Below are 20,652 nucleotides of genomic sequence, written 5' to 3' on the forward strand. Positions count from 1 at the left end.
AGGCACCCTGTCACATGCACTTTTGAAGCGATTTTCAGTTGTATTAATTAATGTAAAATTTGGTTATATGAGACAGTGTTCCAAAAAAATTTATTGCTTATAAAAGACAAATGTTTATTTTTCTCACTTAAAATCTCCATTCAGTGGAGATCCTATTCTATCGTATTGTCTAAATTCTATTCTAAACTAAATTCTATTAATTTTTTGTTGTTGTTGTTTCACCATTCCACACACGTTGGCCTCATCCACATAAATGAAAACAGCTCTGCAAAACATCCTTGTTCCATACAGAAAGAAGGCAGGGAAGTCAAGGGTGACGGGCAAGTCCCATTTAATTAATGGGAAAACCCTGAAATTGAATACATATAAAAAATGTTTTTGCCGTCTTATCAGAGAGAATTTAGTCCTATGACCATATCTACATGCTGGGGAGTGAAGGAAATGTTATCCTTTTCTGTAGATAATGATATACTCAGTATAAAATTTAAAAATCAAGATTTGTTACCATGAAAGGACATAAAGGGACCTTTTTGTTGTTGTTAATTTATTTCTGTGGCTATCCGAATATCCACGCACTCACTTCTCATTCATGGTACAGACTCCTTTTCTCCAGCAAGAAAATCTTAAATTAACATAGTAACTAAATCACCATGAAGAATGAATAATGTTCAGCAAGTTTCAATATGGACATTTAGTTTAGACAACTAAGAGACAAATAATATGTTTATACACACCATGTTGAAATATGGATTAAGAATAGGAACACTGCAATAAAAATTCATTTGGAAAAGGTAAGAAGAAGAAACACGGTCAGCCTTAGCCAAAGCATTTATCAAATGTCACTGGGTAGGACACAGCACTTTAGAAACGACTCTGTTATTCGTGGTCTAATGTGCATTCTAGCTCCGCCTCTGGGGAATTTTCCCTTGTGTAGATACGCCCCAGGTCACATTTAAGAGGAAACTGGAGAATATTCTCTTGGGAGGTTAGTGCTGGCTTGGTCTATTGGAGATTGTTTATTAGTTATACGATGCCTCTGCATATCAAGCTCTCCATTTCTTTGCCAACACAATTACTTGGGCAACTCGAAGTCCCCACCCCTTAAGTGTGTGATGTGCATAGCAACCTACTTCTAAAGGGTAGGAAAGCAGAGACTAAAAAAAGTAACTTGACACTGGAGAAAGCTGACGTTTAAACACTCCTTTAGTCAAGTGATAAAAGATCAACAGTGAAATATTACATTGACTGTATGTATTCTTGATATGACATGGCATGCTATCCACTCTGAAGCTGGGTGGGATCGTCACCACCATCCCCACCATAGGCTTCAGTGTGGAAACCATGGAGAAGAACGTCGGTTTCACCGTGTGGGGAAACGCGGGCCAGGACAAGATCCAGACTCTGTGGCGCCACGACTTCCAGAACACGCCAGGTCTCGTCTTTGGGGGCAGGCGGCATCAACAGAGGGCTCGTGAACCCTGCCCGTGAGTTGCTCATGGGGATGCTGGTGAAGGGCGAGCTCAGGGACGCAATCCCGCTGGCGTTCGCCAACAAGCAGGACCTCCCCAACACCGTGAAAGTGGCCGAGATCACAGAGAAGCTGGGTGTGCACCACAGGAACTGCTACGTGCGGGCCACCTGTGCCATCAGTGCCCACAGGCTCTATGAGGGACAGGACTGGCTGTCCAATTGGCTCCGGAACCGGAAGTGAGCCACGCTCCTCCTCTTCCCTTTGGCTGCTTTAATTCCTTCCACCCTGCTTTCTTCTGCAGTGGTGTGAGCGCGGAAAGGGTGTCCCTGGTGGGTCAGTGCGCCGCACCCTGCTGCAGATGTGCAAAGCGCAGCCTGCAGCCGGGTTTTATTGACTAAATAATTATTGTTACCAACTAGGCAGTTTTCTGGTATTCCTATGCAATATTACTCAGCTTGCTTTTTTGGTGTTTTGTTTTGTTTTTGTTTGCTTTTTTTATTGTAAAAAGAGAATCAACTGACCGTTGGGTACTGAGAAGGGATGTTAGGCACACGGCGATCTCCAGGAGTCGCTGTGTGGGATCAGCCTAGTGCTCCTCCTCTGGGATCCATTCTGTGTGCTCAGGAAAGGATCCCTGAGATTCGCTGTGTCTCTGGTCATCCCACATCCCCTAGCTTTTGTGCTTACACTTGTGCTCACCCAGCGACCCAGGAGATAGGCTGGGGGCTGCGGCCACCACTCCTGAGCCCCCAGCCTTTCCCTTTCCCCGGCTTCCCTGGGCTGCCCGCACCCCCAGAGCCCCCATCTATATGTGCTTTTATTCTTTCAGCCTGCAAGGGTCAGATTTGCCATCGAAAGGGCGACCGCTACTTTTTTCTTTTGAACTTTTTGGTAAACATGAAGAAGCTGGAGCTGTTCAACTTTAGCTTGGGGAAATCATCAGAACTGGTTTATATCATGTGGAACCTCGTACAGCTTTCAATGCATCATGAGTAATCAACTGTTTTGTGTACTTCAGTTTTCATTTCAACAAATAAGCACTGTAATTATAGCCACTATAATAAAAACTCTTAACTATTAAAAAAACTACAAAATCTTAATAAAGTACTGCAGATAAAAATATACCAATAATATTTCATTAGCTGTGACAAATGTATCACATTAATATGAGATGTGGGCAACAAGGAAAAATGAGTACAGGGTAGAGGAGAACTCTTTCTACTCTGCTTGCGACTTTTCTATATATCCAAAAATAGGCTAAAATGAAATTTATTTAAAACAATTTAGTAGTATCTTGTCCATCTGTTTCCAATCAGCTCCATTTGTGAATGATGATGTCCAAATATTCCCTCTAACCATGATTTAAACCCGAAGTATTTGGTCTTCAATTTAATGTTCTCTGCTCTCTTATTCTTCATCCCTCCTGCTGTACAACAACATAATGGAAGATGTCTTGCTTTCCTAGACAGAGTTTGAATGTTCTTCTGCTAGGCAGCTAACAGAATTACCCACTACTGATAATTTAAATTAAATTACAGGCTTAGGGTTTTCAGCCACATAAGTACCGTGTATTGTAGACCCAGAAATCTGTGAAGACAGGCTTGTCTGTATTTGCCCCTTCACCCAAAACTATTTTCCAAATTTCAACTGACAACCACGATTGTTACTTGTGTTCCTCAATGTGGAGAATGCCAAAAGATCGAAGATCTTAAGATCTATATCTATATATTCCCGTAGTGTGAGGGCTCTAGTTCTATCAGTAAATTGAGTCATTTTGCCAGGATATGGGATTCTTACCAGAATGTAATTGCACAGTTACAATTTTAATTTAAGAAAAATGCTTTCTTAGGATTATTTCTTGGAAAACACCTACTACACATTTTTAAAAATATTAGAATTGGCTACCATTGCTCTCGTGGTCAGGTCACTTGCACATCTAGTAATCTTGCTAGAAAAATAGAGAATATATGCTCAAGTTCCAAAATCCCATATAGTAGTTTAATTCCTTTTTATGAAAGGCAGGAAAATGTGTCAAAATTGTAATGATTTGATTTGCTTTTCCATCTTGGACACCATTAGCAAGTGGTCTTTTATATTGAGTGGAGAAAGACCAGCAATTAGGTTGCTGAAGCCAAAGTAGAGGTTTAGACACAGGGTCAGTTGATTATTGAGTAGAGGGTGGAAAGGAAAATGATTCATCCAGAATTTAATCTTGTGAATGCATGATTCTGACTACTACATACTTTTTGTTTATGTTGTGATCTATTTATTTGAGGCTGAAGCAACACCTATAAATAGGTTGCCTTTTATTAGAATTTTTTCCTACTATTCTTTATTTCTTTAATTTTTATTAAAATGTCATATGCTCTGCTCACATATATCAGTATATATCACTGCTGATAGCCTTCAGAGCAACCCTACTTTCTTCTTCTTATGTTCACAGTTCTCATTTTGTCCAGTACTCAGACCTACCCTCTGGGACTTTGGTAAACCTTATTGGAAAGACAAACTATGTCACCATAGTTCCACAACGATCCCATAGTGGCGTCACCATGATTGGCACATGAATGAATTCCAGTGACTGACATGTGACTGAATGCTGAACAGTGAGAAATGGGGCAAGTCTGCAGTGGTCAGAAGTCTTTTTGGCATAGGTCTTTAGCTCCTAATTCAAGAAATGCAAGGAAGTGAGAGTTCTTTTAGTGACTTAGTTATTGGTGTGTGATGTGATGCCTGATGCTGCTGCAACCATCTTGTGACCATGAGAAAGACTAACTAATACTCCCAGAATGTTAGCATAAAAAGATGAAAATAAGCTATGAACTACTGAAATGCTTACTTCCAAATTGCAGCTGTGTAATATAACAAATTTCTTTAAATTTGTTTAAAATGCTTAAATCATTTTGATTTAGATATTTGTTTCTTGAAAGTGAAAGTATCTTACCAATTACTGAGAAAATTGATACACTGTGAAGTAAATAAAATTTACCAAATTGTAACTATATGCAATAAGAGTCTGCTTTAATACAGTTAGTTTTAAAGAAGGCAGCTATTTTTTAAAGACTACATATAGAAAGGGTTTGTTCATATTTATTTGTTTGATAATTTAAAATATTCTTTATTTAAATTTAAGTATCTACATGTGTTTTGTTAAATTTAAAACTAATATAAACAAATTAAAATCTATATAATCATATAATTAATATGGCAAAAAAAAGTAAATCTCTCTCTTCCCTTAAGTAATTTTTTTTGTACTTTATAAAGGGAGGGGAGATATCTGAAGGATACTGTATTCTAAATCTCTGCCCACTACCTTTAAAATATTAGTTTATTTTGTCTCAAATTATGTTCACACATTTTTCATATGCATTTGATAAGTTTTAAAATTGACTCTCATTCTTAACTCTATGTATGATCAGATAGTAATAAAATAAAAGATGGCAACACAGTTCTTAAATAGTAGTATTGAATAATAAGACTAGAGAATTATGCTATTATATGTGACAGTCATAAATTATATCACCAGTTGTATGATAAACATATTGTTTTCTCTAACCCATAAAAGAAATTAAAAATTCTCATCACCAAAGGTAAGGCTTACCTTTGCACTAAAATGTGCTTTTTTTATTCATTGAAACTCAAACTTTATGAGAAACACACTAAAATAATTTTGACAGATAATGAGAGTAAAGCCCATTGTCTGATATTTCTATCCATGCAAATTACTTCCTCATATGTTGCTCCATTTATTTTGTACATTTCCTTTATGGTCATCATTCATTTTGTATCTTAAATCACTTTGTATGCCAAATCCTAATCCACAGATCATACCTTAATTATTTTGATTGTATGTCCTGATAACATGTATTGTGAATTTAATTTTATGAATGCATGAATAACTTTTTCTCTTAATATCTGCATTAGTGATGAGATTTTATCTCATCAAGAAGATGTTTATAAACATCTTCTTTATAGCCTAGAATAAGAATTCACTTCAAAAATAATACATATCCTAATTATTGAAATGGTTCTAATATCAAAATACTTTAGCCTACAAAATTCTGCAAAATCTGAGACTATTTTTACTTGAAATACAGTCCAGCTCATTCTGAATTTTGGTCTGAGACAGGGTTTGCACAATCACACTGATGAAACCATGCCAGAGATGTTAATATGTAAAATAAGAATACGCTTTATCTTTCTAGATCAAGGCACAATCCTGTTGATTAAAACTTGGGAATATATTGAGTCCAATTTAGGATCTTTCAGCCTAATGTTCCATACAGTAGTTTTTATTGTAACTTTATTTCACATAACCTGTAACTGCTTGGAATGGGTCTCAAAAATGATAAACTGAATTAAAAATCTTATGGTTTTCTTTAGACAAAAGTCTCATCCAAAAAAAAAAAAAGGTCTCATCCACTTACAAAAAAGTGTATGAAATAGTTTCTATTAACTCTGATTTTAGAAATTTGGTGAGACAAAGACCTGCTTTCTAATTTTTTTTTTTTTTGATGTGGCTTTAGGTATTAATTATATCCCTTGTTTCTGTTTACTTTTTCTACCAAACTCTAGATTTTCAACCTAGTTCATCACCTTCACCCATAAATCTAAATCGTGTCTTCTTTTCAATACAATAATTCCATTAAATAGCTTTTTTTTGATGGTAGAAATTGTGATTTGAGAGGTAGATTGATATGAGTGTATGAATGCCTAAAAATGCTATGTATCTTTATTTGTGGAGCTATAGTGGTTATTTATTAGACAGATTTTATTTGTAGTCTTTTCATCCCCTCTGTGTCTTCACTAAATTTGTCTAAGTTTTGTATCAATCATAGTGAAATTGTGATTCCCCAATAGAATGGTAGATTTGGAATATACTTTCATCCTGTATTTTTTCTTGGTTTTACATATTTTGAAAACACAGTATGAGATGCATAATTGTTTGGAATGAGTTTAAAATCTGGGATATTAACTTCAATCTGATATGTTTTAATACATTGTTACCAGCTTGTCTTATTTATTTATTTATTTTCCTTTGGGCTATTATTTACTGGTTTGACCATTTTCTTTTTGCGAGTATATTTTCCACGTTTCATAAATTTGTGTGGTCTTATCTTCTGGGTACGTTGATTGTTTATATTGGGTATAGCACGGAAGTACCACCTTACCCTCCCACCCCCAAACACATACACACGCAATAACTAATACAGTAGATTCAACATCCGAAGACTTTGAACTATAAATACCAAACGTCGAAGAAAACTGAAAGTTTCTTTCCTGGATATGAAAAGTGAAATGTTTCCTTTCCAAACCCAACTTAAGAGACAGCTCTTGGTCACTAAATTTCCAGAGTGGGTATATATACCCCAGCTCCCTGAGTCCTCTAGTGGGCTGTTACGTATGTCTTATGCAGTTTCCCACAGTTTGTTTTTGTTTGCTTGTTGTTTTTGTTTGCTTGTTTGTTTGTTTTTAAGATAAAAGTTTACTTGTTCTGTTCATTAGCAACTGAATGCATATTCTTTGCTGACTGCTTCCCCAGCCCCACTTCTTTGCTTGTGTTCATGCAAACACCAAATGAATTACATGTACTTAAATCCTGTCTTTAAGTCCACTTCTGGGAGAATCAACAGAAAATACCAGTTCCCAATATTCAATTTATTAAATAGAAAACATAGAAATATATGTATAGAAATAGAAAATATAAATATTTATACTCACATTTATTGTGATTTTTGATATATCAGAATTCATTTCACATCTTATTTTACCCTTTGATTTGCCTCACATTTATGATTTTTTATCGCTTGGAGTACACACAAAGACCAGATACTTTACTTTGGACTTGCTTTTGTCTTCATTTAATTTCACCCAAGGGAAATGAAAACCCAGAAGAAGCTGGAAGTTAATTTCAGTGCTAAAATGTATTTTTAATATAAAGAGGAAAAATAAATATATGTATGTTAAAATAGAAGAAGCATTAAAAAAATGATTCTAGAGTCAGATTTAAAATTACCAGACCAAAAGACATGGAAATAATTATAAATTGCTGAGAAATAGTTCATGCTCAAGCATGTGCTTTAATCATGTAAAAAAGTTAATATATCAAAATATGATTTATTTTGCAACTTTGAAGGCAGGAAGAAATTTTAAAAAATTGAATAAGTATTAGTATAATAACAACTGCCATTTATCAAGTACTAGAACAAAGACACAGCACTCAGAACATTACATGCATTCTCTCTTTTACTCTTCATGACAACCCTGGAGTTGTACACTGTTATCCCCAGTTTTTGATTTACAGACGAACAATCTGAAGTTTCTATTCATTCAGTAAATTGTTCACATCACAGACGGAAAGTGCCCAAGTCATTCTGTGAAGCACATGATCTAAGTAGCCGGAAATTGTAGCATACTGGAAAAGGTTGAAGTTGCAGCTGTTTTTCTGAAGCAAAAATATAAATCTTTTCAAGTATATAACACTATTCTGCAGCACAATACTCAATACTGTATAGTGCTATAATAAAGATACCAGTATTCTAAAAATCATCTGCTATCTAAACTTTTAAAATTATATTGTAAAATTTCAAAAGAGATTATTTTTATTGTTTCATAAATATCCTCCTCAATCTATAAGGTAGGTATACTTTTCAGATTATCTATCTATCTATCTATCTATCTGTCAAAATTTATTATGCTTCTTCATGGAATCTTCATGAGAGAATAAGCTGAGTCCTACAATTACCTTGAAATGTCATAAATGTTTCTAACACCCTAGTATGGTGTATTTGAACACCACTAACTCTACTTAACTTGAGGTCAAATGCTATAAAATGTAAAAAGTGTTGACTTAAAAATGATGTAAACATAATATTTCAGAGCAAAGATCAATGCATTTACTCAGAAAACTTTGAGCTTTCCATTTTTTAGTAATAATAAGTTTTTGAGCTAGACTTTTAACATCTCAAACCTTCTTTTCTCACCCCGCCCCCCACTCTAAGCATAAAACTGTCTCCACATTCTTCAGAGTTGTTGTAAAGGTCAAATGAAATCAGGGTAAATGCTCTAAAAACTGTCAAGTGATATATGGAGAAAAAGAATTAGGGTATTATTGTTAATAAAGTAACCATTTACAGGAATTTCCCCTTTATAGTCTCCTCTACAGTCTCTCTGATGGAATGTTTTGCCTTAGCCACTTAAACTATGTCCACCGTAGATAGCCTCTACCGTCTTGACTTTTTTTTCTGACGCCAAAATGATAAAAATCCTGTTCACTGCCTGTTAAAATTATGGGAAAATAACCCAATCTGCCAAGCCTGACTTTATTTCCCATAAGGTTCCTGTATGAAGATACAGCACCTGTCATACCGTCTCCCCAATGGAATTCTCACTAAAATTTTTGGTGATTTCAGTATTACTATTAAAAATCCTTTTAATCCCTTAACTCCAGAACTGCTTTAATGCTTCAACTCCAATGATCTTGACTTTCAGCCATTTACTCTGTGGCCATGCTCTCGTCTTGTTATTTCCAGCAGCCATCCTGCCTCCTGAATATCAGCTTCAACCATTCTGTTCTCCAACCACTGCCTATTTTTCATTTTCACTCTATTATCACAGAATTCCAACAACATCAATTTTTTCCATCTGAGAATAGTAAGTCAACCCGTTGACCTACAACTGGTATTCATCCCATCATGTCTTTATTTTCTCTATTGCCTGACTTGGTTTCATTATAATTACTCTACTGCATGAACTTGCAATTTCCTTCTCGCTCTCCTTTTTCTTTTCCTGCATTTCTCTATCTTAGAAAGATTCTAACCTTAATTAAATCTGATTTTCTACCTGTTCTGTTGCTGCATCTGAGCAAGTTAAAGTGGCTGGTGGAAAACACATACCCCTATTGACTGATCTCACTTTTAACCCATGGCCAGTAACCTCAATTTTCTTCCTGCTTGAGAGCCTAGTTAATGTTCTTTGTCTATGTACACTCCAATTCTAACCTCAAGGACTATATCACATCTTGTCTTTCGTCTCAAAAACCTATTTAAAAACTGGAGGGGGGGGCACCTAGGTGGCTAAGTCCATTGAGCGTCTGACTTCAGCTTAGGTCATGATCTCACATTTCATGGGTTTGAGCCCCATGTGGGGCTCTGTGTGGCCAGCTCAAAGCTGTAGCCTGCTTTGGATTCAGAGCCCTCTTTCTCTGCCCCTCCCCTGCTCACGCTTTATCTCTCTTTCTCTCCAAAATAAACATTAAAAAATAACAAATTGGGAAAGCATAATAAATCAGAAATAAAATATAACAAATTTCTACGATCTGTTTACCCATCTTACCTGCATTTATACTCACACTCTGGTTGCCCTGTTGGTTTAATTTTTTTATCTGTATTACCAGGCCAAAGGTCAAATCCTATACTTTTGCAGTGAAATTATCATCTCTCAAACTATCTTGTTGCATATTTTCTTTGTATTTATTTACCAGTTAAATTTATCATTAGTTAAAACTGAATTCAGAATACAGTTTTAAATGTTTTCGGCCACACATTCTCTTACCGACCACATTGCTCTCTTCTCTCTACAGTAAGACTCCCCCAACAGTTGTCTACATTTTGTATATCTAGTATTTCTCCTCCTACTCTCTCTTAAATGCAGTCATGTCAGGTATTTCAACGATTAAGCTAAAGTGCCCAATGAGATTTTGTTGTTAAATCAAATGGACGTGTATATGTCCTCATCTTACTTATCAGAAACAATTGGCACAGTGGATCACTCCTTTTCTAGAAGCATATTCTCTACCTAGTATCCAAGACCTATGCCCTCCTAATTCTCCTCTAACCTTACCTTTCAGCCACTTTTTCTGATTCCTTCCTACATGTTGAGCACTTTATTTTTGTCTTGGTCCGTATCTACTATCTGAAATATACCTACTCAAAACACTCTCTTTCTTGCTTCTGGATCATCACAGTCTGAGCATACCTGAATCCACAGTTTTGTTTTCATTCTCCCTTGAACTTATTTCTCATTCAATTGTCCCAGTTTCAAGAAATAACAACTCCATTCTTCCTGTTGTTCCTACCAAGACCTTGGATTCATCATGGACTCACCTCTTTCTCCTTCCTGACATATTAGTAACGAAAACTAAATGATTACTGTGTGATTACACAATTCTAGCTGCTATGGACACATAAACACACACACATATTAACAACGAATTTCTACAATAAGTAAGGTAGGAAACATAGTTATTCATTTTTTATAGACAAGGCATTATAGTAAGTTTAAGAAGCACTTGGCTATAAAACATGAAACAGCCAGTTCTGGGATTTAAACCAAAGTAGTCTGTCTCCAGCGAACATGCTCTTAAGTCTGTCTTAGTCTGTTATGCTTTTGAAATATTGCCAAGATCCAATTCAATCAATTCTAAAGGTCTTCAGTTTACTGACTTGCTCTAAGCAACCACTGTCTAATTTTCCTGTTGCAGTGTCCTGCTAACTACTCTCCAGGTTTCCACTCTTACTGTAGAGCTCAAATTCAGAATGATAAGCATTTTTTAAATATCCACATAATATCATATCTCTCTGTTCAAACCCCTACTGTCCCTTCTCATGTCTCTCTCTCTTTAAGTAAAAATCCACAATCTTTATCCCACAGGCATTGGTAAATCTGTTCCTCACCACCCTCTCTTTCCTTTCTGCCTTCACACCTTACCACTCTCCCCGTCTCTAGCCCGGAAGCCTTCTTGCCAAGTTCACTCTTGCCTTGGTGTATTTGCATTTGCTCTTCTTTCTGCCTGGAATGCCTTTCCTCTGGACACTTGCTAGTCTTTCTCCCTCCCCTCCAGCAGGTCTGTTCCAACATCACTTGCTTGGAGATGCTATTGCTTAACACCTCATAGAACATCACACCAATCTCTCTCTGCTTATTATTTGACTTTGTTTTCTTCTTAGCTGAGTGTTCTGTTAGGTCAGGTGAATTTTACTTTTTTTCTTTTTTTTTTTTACATTTTTTTCATTAGGAAAAAAATACATTTTTATTTCTTCAAAATTACCAGATATTTGTAGAACGTTCAGTATATGTGTGGTGTGTGGACAAATACTTTTTTGAATAAATTAGGAGTCCACGCATACGCTGAAAGTAGCCCAAGTTGTCCGTATGCCTTTGTAGTTAAGCTAAAATTTAAATTAACTAAAAACCACACACCGTGTCTTCTTTGAGACAGAAATTGACAACTCTAGGAGCTTATCTACGTGAAAAAATATTGTCACACATTATGGGATAATTTGATGTGAAGTTTTCTGGAACTGGTTCGCTACATTCTATCCAAAGATAGCAGCAGAATGGAATAGCTAGTCCACATCCATAACAAGTCTGGAATTAGACAACTTCCTAATTACCGAAAGCTGATTTACTAGATCTTCTGCTAAGTCTGTTTGAAAGTCTCCAGATACAATTCAAAAATTTTGGCATATACCCTTGGTTGGCTGCATTAATTTGTTCTCCGTTTTCCCTAAATTAGTTGTCTCTCAAGTGAGGTGTATGTATTTTCACAGGAGGTGAGCAAGATAATCCATCAGGGGGCAAGAAGGAAACATTTCAATAAATGACATCTAAACATAGAGAAATAAAGTAATTATATTAATATATAAAATATGGGTGAATAACGATCTTCTCACTCTATCTAACAACAGATGGAGGATTGGCCTACAGGGTACAACATTCTCCTTGAGGGAAAGGGTCAGAGTTCAACCAGAAGGGATTTACTGTGAATATTTTCCTTTTTTTCCCCCTGAACAGGTTGTTGTGGGTTGTGACATACCTGTTTCGGGTTCAGGAATTTTCTGGATGGTATTCTCTAGTTGCAACAAAACTAAGTCTGAAGGGGACAAGCAGCTGAGAAAATCTCCCTACAAAGAACCGTGAATTGAAGATATCGCGAGTAGTACAAATGCCTGCCAAGAAGAAATAGCAGAGTGTATGCTTTTCTTAAATATAAGCACTTTGTCAGCAGCGACAGGATAAAACAGTGCCAGTGTAATAAGGTTTAAAAGAAAGATGACACACACTGAAATGGTCTGAAAACAATTGGAAAAGTGCAGTTAATTCCCATCTAACTGTGTGCTATGCCTTGAGATAATGGTGAATAATACTGTTAAGCTATTATTGTGAACAAAGCTGTTAAGGACTGAGTGCTGAGAAGTGTCAAATTTTACTGAGCAATCAATACCAGTAATTGATTGCATTGGAATTTTTTTGTGTGTCAGTAAGGAATGATATAAATTAAAATATCAACTCATGTAAGTATTATTGCTTGTTTATACTATTCTCTTAAAACAGGATTTTTCAAATTTCAATTTTGTGGTTTTTTAATAATTTACATGCCTATATGTCAGTATGTCAATATAGGTATATAAAGTATAAATTAATAGTGTGCATTTGTTAGGGGGGCATAAACTCAAAAATTTTGATAATAGAGGTACATGATTAAAATGGTTTGGCTATAACTGTCTCAGGATATGAATGGCTCATAGTCTACACATATTTATACAAATCTAAAACCACTAATGGAATTTGTTTATTCAAGCAATTGGTTAATATGATAAATATTTAAAATCCATTAAATAGACTGGCACCATGCAGAAAAAGAACATGATTACATTAATGCTAAAAAGTCCTGTATTCAAAAATGAGAACTTTGATCATGTTTTAGCTAGTTTTTCTCACAACATGTAGTTAAATGAAGCTAATTCATCATATTACACAGACATGAGTTAGGTCTCCTTATATAATGTGAAAAAAAGGCTTTCTAAAAAATAATAAAAGTAAAAACAGGTAATAATTTATAGTAACAGATTAATAAATTAAAAAAAAAATGTTGCGACATGCATAAATGAACTTACATTGACTTACAACTCCAAAAAGCTTGTTTTTGTATAATAAATTGGTAAATTTAACATAAACACACTATATAATTGATACTATACATCATTAAACTTTAAATATTTTAAATACAAATACTTATATTAATGTGAATTATAATTGCTCCTGATTAATAGAAAGTACAAACATTTTTACAGACATACAATTGTATCTCTAAGGTATTATTAATATTATTATTTGAATGTGCAATATACATTAAATATGTAAAATATAATAGTGCAATTTTTAAATTTCTGTACCTGCTAATGATTCATCTTTGTTTTTTAAATATAAAAATTATTTTATAAGTGCAAGATATGCACCTAAGTTCTGCATTCCACTTAGAGTTAAATATTCAAAATTAATTAATAAAATGTGGTTTTGAGAAATAATTTGTTCTTACATGCTTATTATTTAAAATTCAGAGGTATATTGAAAAGAACCCAAGAAATTGCCACAAGAATAGTATATCATGCTGTCACACATTTTAAATTGTATTTCCTTAAAACAAAGTCCTTAAATTTCCCAATTAGAATCAATATGTTTATTGTGATTTTTGGCAATTTTAAGTGAAAAGAATAAAACAGAGCTATTGTACCTTGGAATAATGAAACTTGTCTAAAAGTCTTGGAGAAATTCTTACACCATGGTAACATACATAATATTCAAATTATTGTTTTAATTCTTCAGTTGGAAAACAGTGATTAACACTTTATTTGCAAGGGTGCCTGGGTGGCTCAGTTGGTTAAGCATCTGACTCTTGATTTCAACTCAGGCCATGATCTCATGGTTTGTGAGTTTGAGCCCCACATTGGATCTGGACTAAAAGCATAGAGCCTGCCTGGGATCCTCTCTCTGCCTTTCTCTCTGCCTCTCCATCTTTCAGTCAAAATAAATAAATAAACTTAAAAAAATGTTTTTAATGTTTTATTTACAAACTTGAGTTTTTATTTTGAAGTTTGGAGAACGTATGGAAAGAAGACTTTCCCAATGTTGGTGAAAAGAGTGTCCTGAGCATTTATATAATTTTAATAACCCACTTAAATTTTTCCTCCTCAAATTAAGAAAATAAAAAGTAAATGAAAAACAAGAGCAGAGAAAAAAGAAACTACCAATCTAAAAAAAAAAAAAAAAATGTTCCCAACAAAGAAATACACAATAGTTCTATTTTCAACTCTCAAACTCAATTGGTATTTCAATTAAATATGAGGTTGTCAAGTAGGGTAGTCAAATAAATGTAAGATAATGAAAAGATGAAGTGCTCTTAACATAATCATCCTCAATTTAGTGTGCAAATAATAAAGTGAGCTAACTGATGGCAAACCCAAATGCAAGGCAGTCCAGGCATTAATATTTATCACGTTCAAGGGAATTCCACACTTGGAGTAATGCCTAAGTAGAGTGAAATATTTTAATACCTTAAACCCACAAACTGCATTTCTGTAAAAAATGTTTGCACTATCTAATAATCAAGAGTAATTATAATTCACATGGTTGTAAGCTTTTGACCCTTAGAGGAAACTTCTTAGTAAAAAAGGCTATTCTTTGCTTTGTGCATCATTTATTAGGGCATGGCATCTTCCACATCTAAATGTTAACTAAATAGGTCAATTCTACCTCCAAATTATCTGCCGCCATAATTCTGCCTATCTTTCTTGTGTGAAATGTTCTGTAGTTCCTTTTAGGTGAGATAATATGATTTCTCAACTTTCTTTTAAAATACTCGCCTTATTCTTAATCATGGATTCAAACCAACCACCACTGACACAAGTTTTTAAGGAATAACACTTAAAAAACGAAAGTTAATTCCCATCTATTCCTTAAAACGAAGTGTTATTCCTTAAAAACGAAGATACTACTGTCATTCACTGTTTATTTTATTTTTTTAATGTTTATTTATTTTTGAGAGAAACAGAGACAGAGTGCGAGTGGGTTGGGACAGAGAGAGAAGGAGACACAGAATCTGAAACAGGCTCCAGGCTCTGAGCTGTCAGCACAGAGCCCAACGCGGGACTCGAACTCAGGTGCTGTGAGATCATGACCTGAGCTGAGTCGGACGCTCAACCGACTGAGCAACCCAGGTGCCCCTGTCATTCACTGTTTAAAATAAGAAAAAGCACCAATAGTAAGCCGATATGCATGTCAAAACAAGCTTCTGTTACCTCCCTATTGCCTACCAGACAACCGTGTAATCCTGACTCCTTACCTTCTCCAGAAACATACTGGTCAATTTCCCCCTGGCCTAATTGTTCAAGACTATCACTCAAACTCAACTTCCTTTGCAGGACATCTAAACTTTGAGATTGCCACTCATGAACACATCTGACCTGCTCCACGCACTCCACCTTTACAAATACAGGTTAAAGAAGTCTCCAACGAATGTATTTTACGTACAGTCTAAAAGTATCTTCATCAAAATATGTATTTCTGTTATTGTAGTGAATAACTTTCCCTCATCCTTGTTGATACTTCTCCTCCTAGGACCTGTCGCATCCTTTTTTTCCCATTGACCTTAGATTATGCCCAGTTTGTGTGCAGACAACTTTAGAAGTTTATGGACAGGTACAGGAAGTTTAGACGTATTTGTAAAGAAACATACAATTAATCAGATCTTCAACTTCCTAGAATGTTCTAAAAATATTCACTTGAATTGGGGTAAATTCAGATTTTTCTGGTGCCTGGGTGGCTCAGTTGGGTGGGTGGCTGACTCTTGATTTAGGCTTAGTTCATGATCCCAGGTCATGGGATCAAGCCCGTGTCAGGCTTCATGCTCATCACGGAGCCTGTTTAAGCTTCTCTCTCTCTCTCTCTCTCTCCCTCCCTCCCTCCCTCAAATAAATAAATAAATAAATAAATAAATAAATAAAATTCTTTTAAAAATGAGATTTTTACCACATAATATGTAAAAGACGAAATCATAAAGAGAGTTGTAAAATTATTGAAAACTCTCTGATTAATTATGTATTTGTTGTGAATGGATTTTGAAATTTTTGTTTGTAGTAAGATAAGAAAGTAAAACAATTTATAGGCTCTCTTTAAATTACACTTTATGAGGAGGCTATTGACTTCAAAGTAGCATAGTGGGAGACAGTTACATTATTTTAAATTCATTTTTAGAACAAATCCATGAAGTCAAGCTAAGAAAATGTTGCAAATTTGTTTAAATCACAGACCCATGAGCACATCTAGTTCCCCTCCCTAACTCGTAAGTAACCAGTCAGCAAAGACACATGCTAATAAACTGAAATAACACTCTTGTGGGAACCTACAAAAACATAGGAAGCTATACAGTAGCTTTTTTGCAGTAAATTTTAAAGTGTCCTTTTTTTCCATTTATATCTGAAAATAAACTTACTTCTGGATTAAAGTCTATTTCCTATTGTTTAGTCATCTGGGGACATGGAAAACTGCATCTCCTTCCTAATTACTCTGTGAATGACTCATTTCTATGATCAGATCAGCCTTGTCCTTCCTTTCTCTAAGCTAAACAAATCTAATTCATTTAATTTCTATTTGCCAGAAGGTTAATTATCTTTGCTTCTTCTCTGACCATCTCCTGTTCTTTCATCTTTTTTTTTTTTTTTTACTTTTTAAAGTTCAATATCTAGAACTAGAGACAATTATAAAAACTGATTGATGTAGGACAGCAGGAAGATTACTGTCTATTCCTTCCGTAATTGTTTTATTTAATACTCCTCATTACCTTATCAAATTATTTTTTATCATGACATTTCACTGCAGATTTCACATTGGCCATAGATAACATCTTCAGTGATCTTTAAAAAAATTTTTTTTTCTAACTCTTATAGCATCCTCCCTCCCAAGGAATCTTTCTTCTCAATTCATTCATACATCAACAATTTTGAGGCTCTGACAGTGTCTTCTATCTCTGTCTCCATCCTCTCCAACCCATCTATGTTCCACCATCAGATTAATCATCCTAACGTAGCATTGCTTCACTATATCCTATGGGAAACCGTTCCCTATTAACTGTCATATTGGGCCATAACCCCTCTGGGTGCTTGCAAGATGTTCCTTATTTCATTCCTGGACATGAAGGTGAGTTGCCTATACCAGTGACATCCCTCTGACAATTTCTCCTATGATACTCCCATCCTCCTCTACTGTAGCATTTATAATACTCTTCTGTAATTTTCTTTTAAATTTTCTTTTTGTCTTCCCCGTCCTACTCTAAACTCACTGAGAACTTAGACTATGCGAGTCACTACTTATCTTGATAGCCTGGCATTTTGTACTAGCACTGAGACTTTCAATACATTTTTGTTATAAGAATAAATATGTAAATTAATTTACATGCAAATAACACTGTGAAAACATTAAATCAATGAATTCTAACTATTTCATAGTTAGAATTTCTTCCACACAATTTCACCTGCCTGAATCCAAACCTTTGTCTATCCTACAAAAGGGGCAGGTGTGAGTATTACCTTGGAATGAGGAGAATATGACAAAGCAGTACCTCCTGGGTAGAGAAACTCTTTGCTTATAGAGGGGGAAGGAGAAAGATGACAAGCAGTGAGACTTGAGTTCCCTGATCACTCATCTGAGTTATAACTTCATAGAGAAGAGGATCACAGCACTACAAAATGCCCCCAGATGGAGGAGACAGTTGAGCCCAGAAGGGCGTTTGTTTATATTGCCATTTAGGGACTCTGGATGACTTGAAAAGAGCCCAATATCTGTATAATTTTAAGAGAAGATAAATGGTGCTTGACTTATTCAGACCCAGAGGGATGTTTAAGAGTATTCCTACTGTATCTGAGTCCATTTTTGGCCACTGTGAACAGAGATGGTCGACAGCAGTAGATCTAATGTATTGAGAGAAGATGATGACCCCATGGGAAAGGCTGCAGTTCAAAGAGCTTAGGGCAAGTACCCAACAGACAACATGTTGAGTTTCCAGAATTCAACTGTACCAGCAAGAGCTGTGATGGGGGTGGGTCTAAAAGAAGGTCCCAGCAGGCTTCGACTATGGCCAGGACACAGATGAGCCTTCCCAGCCATAATCTGCACCATAAATGGCAGTAAGACACCCAACGTTATGGAGTATCAACGTATAAGCCAGTGAGTACCCAGAGGACAGCAGAAGGGTCTCATCAGGGGTTAGGCTCATTTTTTGTCATGACGAAAGCACACAGGCAGTCCTCTGCACTTCAGGCATATTGAGGAGCAGAAGAATCCCTGGAAGACTGGGCATTTTCCCCAAAGGAGACAATTTTAAGATGAAAACAGGTTTCTTTAAAAAAAGTTTTAATGTTTATTTATTTATTTATTTAAATTTATTTTTGGGACAGAGAGAGACAGAGCATGAACGGGGGAGGGGCAGAGAGAGAGGGAGACACAGAATCGGAAACAGGCTCCAGGCTCCGAGCCATCAGCCCAGAGCCTGACGCCGGGCTCGAACTCACGGACCGCGAGATCGTGACCTGGCTGAAGTCGGACGCTTAACCGACTGCGCCACCCAGGCGCCCCAATGTTTATTTATTTTTGACAGAGATAAACAGAGTGCGAGTAAGAAAGAAGCAGAGAGAGAGGGAGACACAGAATCCGAAGCAGGCTCCAGGTTCCAGGCTCTGAGCTGGAGCTTAGCACAGAGCCCAATCCAGGGCTTAAACTCACAAACTGTGAGATCATGACCTGAGCTGAAGTCGGACACTTGACCGACTGAGCCACCCAGGCACCCTGCTTCTTTACTTTTGATTGTAATTTTTCAAAGCTCCCCTGTCCTCAGCAGTAATGGAAATGACTTTAATGAAACTATATTTTTTGGAATACCTAAATGGTGCTATGAAAAAATTCTACTCAGCAACAGGTGAATGAAAAGACCACATACGCCATTAGCAGCAGGGTGGATGTATGCGAATATCTTGCCCCTACACATGCTCTATGTATCCACTCTAAAGCCACAGGCAGAGCAAGAGCATAAAACTTTCCCATGAAATCTGTCTCTAATGTACTTGTACAAGCCTAACATCCACCTTACCTTAATATCTGTATCTCCTTGTTATAGGCTGAATTGTATCCCTTCAAACTTCATCTGTTGAAATAAGTCCTACTCCCAATGTGACTGTTTTTGGAGATAGAGCATTTAAGGAGGTAACTGAGGTTAAATAAGATCATAAGAGTGAGTCCCTAAGTTGACAGGGTTGGTGTCCTTATTATTGGTGTCTCTTTTCCTCAGTACACAGAGAAAAGGTCATGTGAGGACACAGAGCGAAGGTGGCAATCTATAAATTAGGAAGGGAGGTCTCTTGATCTTGAACTCCTTGCCTCCAGACCTGTGTGAAAATTAATTTCTGTTGTTTAAGCCATCTAACCTGTGACATCTTGTTATGGCAGCCCGAGCAGACTAATATAGTCCTCTAAATAAATTTTCTAAAGTCATACCGATCTCTTCACCACGTTGCATACCCATTGTTGTGTCTTTATTCATGAGTCACTTTGCCTTTCTCTTCATTTTTTCTAATCCAGCTACTATTGATCTTTAATAACTAGGTCAGCTTCTACCTTCTAGATATTAGCACACATTATTCTCTCTCCATGCTAAAGTCCCAGAGCCACTCTTAAGTAAACCTATATTGCTCGTGTGTAATTAGACTTCGTTCAGCAACTAGACTTTGGATTTCTCAGGAAAGTATGCAACAATTACAATTCTTTTTTTTAAATTTTTTTAACATTTATTTTTAAGAGAGAGAGAGACAGAGACAGATTAAGAGCTGGGGAAGGGCAGAGAGAGTGAGACAGAATCTGAAGCAGGCTCCAGGCTCTGAGCTGTCAGCACAGAGCCCAATGTGGGGCTTGAACTCACAAACTGCAAAATCATGACCTGAGCTGAAGTCGGATGTTTAACCCACTGAGTCACCCAGGCACCCCAACAATTACACTTCTTGAGTAAATCTTACTACATCCAGGAAGTTTGATTAGTGAGAACATTCTTTCAAGCTTATGGTTGGCGCTGACTTTCCAGGTCTATTCCATTTGTAGTTTCAAGAGGTTATTTTTTTTTAAGCATACATTTTAATCCCATACTAAGGATTAATTTCCTTTTCATTCTCCTTTCTTTTCTTTTCTTTTCTTTCTTCTTTCTTTCTCCTTTTTTTTTTTTTTTTTTTTTTTTTTTTTTTTTTTTTTTAAGAAAGGCAGACTGTCACATGCACCTCCTCATGTGGATGTGTCTGGAGTCTTGGAAGCCTGACCAGCCCATATTGTACAAATGGACCTGGAGAGCTTGTTTGGAGGTAATA

General features: G+C 36.0%; 1 pseudogene; it reads left to right on the forward strand.

Moving 5' to 3' along the window:
• Positions 1 to 1,272: 1,272 nt before the first annotated feature.
• LOC122230309 lies at positions 1,273 to 1,711 on the forward strand (annotated as a pseudogene).
• Positions 1,712 to 20,652: the final 18,941 nt, after the last annotated feature.

Source organism: Panthera leo, chromosome C2, assembly GCF_018350215.1.
Source record: "Panthera leo isolate Ple1 chromosome C2, P.leo_Ple1_pat1.1, whole genome shotgun sequence".
Taxonomy (NCBI): domain Eukaryota; kingdom Metazoa; phylum Chordata; class Mammalia; order Carnivora; family Felidae; genus Panthera; species Panthera leo.